Below are 5,064 nucleotides of genomic sequence, written 5' to 3'. Positions count from 1 at the left end.
TTGTAGTTATTTAATACTTTTCTTGTCTTGTTTTATATAAATATTATAACACCTGTGTTAAACAAGTTGGTTACACGGTTTGGTTTTGTTTTTTTTCCTGATACTTAGTAAAGCTTATCTATAGAGCCATCTGATCCTTGGGTTTTCTTTATCTTCAACTCTTTATTGTGATTTTGGTGCAATTTTACATAGAAGATTCATTTTGCTTTCTATAGTTCACATACATTTTGTTTCATAACACTGATTATAATCCCCACAATGTAACAGCTCTCCTCCCACCTCTTCCCTTCCCTGTGTCCTTCTTACCTATGCATTCCTGCCTGCCTAGCTTTCTGTGTGCAAATGCTGTCCTTCTGATCTCCCATGGTTGACTATGCATCCCCCTGGTGTAGTTGTTCAGCTCATAGCCCTGTCAGTTGTTTGGCTGAGAGCTGAGTCACCGGAATGAGTCTAATTCCAGGTCCAAAAGGTAACTCAAGGTCATAGTCTTGGGAGTTTAACCAATATCTATCTGATGAGTAATCCTGTTTTTTTTTGTGTGTTTTTGGATTTTGTTCCACATGTTTTCTTCCACTCTATGAAATTTGAATCCCATTCTGAGTGGTAGGCAATGGTAGCTAGGCACCATTTGGTTCTGGCCTCAGGGCTGTGTAACCTGAGGTTCCTCAGGTCCACTGATTCCTTAGAATAATTGTTTCCATATGCCTTTGATTTTCTTCACTGTGCTCCGTATGAGGTTGTTGTTGACCAATAATTGCATCTCAGATGGCCGCTCATAAACTTTTTAAGATCCCAGTTGCTATTCACCACATTAGGATAGAGAACAATGCTTTTGTCTACTATGTTGTGCCAATTGAACTTAATGTCCCCTGCAATCATGGTCCCAAGCCAGCAGACCCAGTGACTCACTCCCTTAAGGTGCTTGGTCGTGACTAAGAGATTATCCTAACTTTGTCCTCTGTTAGCTGTATAATGTATATGGACATTTTTACAGCACATAAAATATACATATGTAGGAATATCCTCTGTCAAACCTATGTATGGTCATGACTATATTCCTGTTTGCCTACCCATACCCAATCTTCCTGTCTATGTATCCACCCATAGATTAGTATTTATTACTGATAATGCAGTATTGTGTATGTAATAGTATTTACCTGTTTTCTGAAACTTTTGTGCACCTCTCTGTCTTTCTTTTCGTTAGTGATATTGTGCTGGTCACACACATTCGTTATATTGCCTTTCTCTTCACCCAAATCAACACGTCTCTTAGTTAGTCAGCAATTTTCCCTCCCCTCCCGTTTCATCTTTGGTAACCAACAAAGAAATTTTCCTTCCCTGTATAAACCTTTCCTTGACTTTTTATGCTAATGAATTCATACAATATTTGCCCTTCTGTGATGGACTTGTTTCACTCAGCATAATGTCCTCCAATTTCATCCATGTTATGAGGTGATTCGGATTCTTCGTTATTCTTTAATATTGCATAATATTCCATTGTGTGTAGGTACTATAGTTTGGTTATCAGTTCATTTGTTGATGGGCACTTAGGTTGTTTCCATCTCTCGGCTGTTGTAGATAGTGATGTAATGAGTATGGATGTGCACATACCTATTGATGTCGTGGATCTCACCTTTTTAGGATATATTTCTAGCAATGGAATTGCCGGATCAAATGGCACTTCTATGTCCAATTTTTTAAGGAAGTGCCATACTTTTTTTCCACAGTGGCTGTACCATTTTACAATCCCAGTAGCAATGTATGACAGTCCCAATCTCTCCACACCCTCATCAGCATTTGTTGCTTTCTGTCTTGTTGAACTTTGCTATTATTACTAGGATGAGAGTATATCTCATTGTTGTCTTGATTTGTATCTCTCTAATGGCTAATGATCATGAGCATTTCTTCATGTGTTTGTTGCCTACCTGAATATTTTCTTTGGTGAAGTGACTGTTCATGTCCTTTGCCCATTTTTTAATTGTACTGTTTGCCTTTTTGATTTTCAGGTGTTGACATTTTCTCTAAATTTTAGAGATAAGCCACTTGTTGGATATGTCATTGCCAAATATATTTTCCCAATCTGTAGGTTCTTTTTTTCACTCTTTTGGAGAAGCTTTTGATAGACATAAGAATTTAATTTTTAGAAGGTCTCAGTTATCTAGTTTTTCTTCTGCTGTTTGTGCATTTTGGGTTATGCTCGATAGTCTATTTATTCCATAAATTAGGGCCCCTAGGTTTACCCCTATTTTATCTTTGATGAACTTTGTAGTTTTGGGCTTTACATTTAGATCTCGGATCCATCTGGAGTTAGTTTTTGTGTATGATGTGAGGTATGGATCTTGTTTAATTTTTAAACATATGTATATCCAGTTTTGCTGGTACCATTTGTTAAAGAGGCTATCTCTCCCTCATTTAATAGGTATTGGACCTTTGTTAAAGATCAGCGATCCATAGGTGGATTCTCAATTCTGTTCCTTGTCTCTGTTTCTATCTTTGTACTGATACCAGGCTGTTTTGATTACCATAGTTGTATAGTAGGTTCTGAGATTGGGGAGGGTGAGACCTCCAACTTTGGTTTTCTTCAGTAGTGCTTTGCTTATCCAAGGTTTCTTTCTTTTCATAAAATTAGTGACTGGTTTTCCCAAGTCCTTAAAGAATGTTGATGGAATCTGTATTGGGATTTCGTTGAATATATAGATTGCTTTGGGTAGTATTGACATTTTCATAATATTCAGTATTTCTATTCTTTGGACTTTTTTGTAGCCAGGTGTGATTGAGGATTAAGTTTCAATATAATCAATGCTATTGGCTTATCTAGATATTTTATTTCTTTTCGAGTCAATTTAAATAATATTTCCTAAATATATATATTTTTGAGGTTGCTATTGTAACTCCATTTAACAGATGAGAAAATTATGTCTTAAAAGCAATGTTAAATTAATAGGCCAACTAAGCAAAGACTTGGGGCACACAAAATAGGGGAAAAAACTGATATTTCAAGAAAATCCTCTTGGGAAAAATATGGTCTTCAATGAACTTTGTTGCACATGGTTATTTTTTTCAATTTTTTTTATTTTTTATTGTGATTTGGGTGAAAATTTACAGAGCAAATTCACTTTCCATACAGCAGTTCACATACACTGTCTCATGACTTTGACTACAATTTACCATAATGCAAAAACTCCCCTCCCACTTCCTCCCAATAGTTACCAATACTCTTCCCTGTGTCCATCTCTCCATGCACTCCTGCCCCCCTGAGCTGTCTTCATGTGCATAAACAGCCCTCCTTTCTCTCATGATTATTCACTTCAAGGAGTGTATCTACCTCAGGTAAATGTTCAACTCATATGCCTGTCTTTTGTTTGGCTGGAACAAACACCTGGCTACAGGTGTGGGTTCAATTCCAGACCTAAAGGGCAGCTAGGGGCCATAGTCTCAGTGGTCCCATCAAGCTCTATCAGACCAGCAAACCTGGTCCCCTCCCTTTTGTTTTCCAAATGATTTTGAGTTTTGTTCCACATTGTTCTCCCTCTCTATCCAGGATCTCCTACATAGATCCCCCTCCAAGTGGTTGACAGTGGTAGCCGGGCACCATCTAGTGTTCCGGTCTCATGGTTGTATAAGCTGTGGATCGTATGGTGTACCAGTCACTAGGACTAATTCTTTCCACGAATCCTTGGTTTTCTTCATTCTTCTTTGCTCTGGATGAGGAGAGACCCATCGTTGCATCTACATGGCTGCTTGCAAGCTTTTAAGATCCCAGTTGCTACTCATCAAAGTAGGACGTGGAATTGAGCTTGATGTCCCCTGTGACTATGGTCCCAAGCCACAGGTTCAACTACTCAGTCCCTCTGCATAGCTGGGTGTGACCAAGAAGTGACTACAACCTTGTCTTTTGTCAGCTCTACTATATACCTGGGAATTCAGATCATATAAATACACTCATAGGACAATTGTCTGCGAACTCTATACATGGTCTTCAGTACACTATGTCTATGTTTCATAGACATACCTAATAGTTCAGCCTGTCCACCTATCTATCCATCCATATACCCATGTTTTGTTGCATGTGTTTTAAGGCTTAGATTTTGTTTTTATTTTGAATCACTTGGCGGTGCAGGATGGAGTATTATAACCCTTTTAGGTCCTTGGGCCCTCTAAAGTGAGGTTGCTAGATTTAGCAAATAAAAAAATATAGGATGCCATTCAGTATTTAGGGCATATGCATGCTAAAAATCTGAAATTCAAACTTCATGAGTGTCTCCTCAACAAGCCCCAGTCAGCCTTGCTGAGAGAGGTAAAGTAACCAGAGGAAGGACTCACAGTGAGTCAGGGATGTTTGGTTCTGTGAACAGTTATAGGGATGGGGTGCCACGTCCATAGCAACTCCTCAATCTGTGTTCTATGTCCCAATCTTTTGCCTTTGTCACCAAATGTGTGGACTAAGGTCTAGAATGTCCAAGCCCACATCTCCTGCTGCAGCTGGTCTCTATCGAAACATGGACAGAAAAACCTCCCGTGGCACAGTGAAAAGTTTCTTGTGCATTTCACTGCTGTCTGTTCCTGAGACAGCAAATGCCCCTTCCCTAAGTTGGCTGTCCAACAGGGTTGGTTTCATACTGAATTCCTATATTGACAGGTATTACAGCACAATCAGCACTTCCACAATTGGCTGCTGCCTCTCTGGAAGAATTTTTTTCACACATATATTTAATCATGAGGGAATTACAAATTTCGAATGTATCAGCCAAAAGGCACAGATGGCTCCAAGGCTCAGAGACACGACCCAGACACTAAAGAGGGACAGGGACAAGGACCACCGTTACTTTCCTTATTTACCCAATTTCAGTCTCTAACAGACATAAAAATTAAATCTGTCATCTTGCATTTTGGAAAAGTAGGTTATTGCTAAGAGAGGTAGAGACCATGCTTCAAGTAAGCATTTGAAAAATGAAATAATTTGTCTGAAGCGTATGGGATAGTAGCCAATTTGACCCCAGCATGGCCCCAGAGCAGAACTAAAATATATTTGGAGGGAACAAAATGAGATTTCAGAAATCTAGG

Source organism: Orycteropus afer, unplaced genomic scaffold (genome assembly GCF_000298275.1).
Source record: "Orycteropus afer afer isolate SDZICR_OR568_19922 unplaced genomic scaffold, OryAfe1.0 scaffold00234, whole genome shotgun sequence".
Taxonomy (NCBI): domain Eukaryota; kingdom Metazoa; phylum Chordata; class Mammalia; order Tubulidentata; family Orycteropodidae; genus Orycteropus; species Orycteropus afer.
This window is presented reverse-complemented; position numbering follows the sequence as displayed.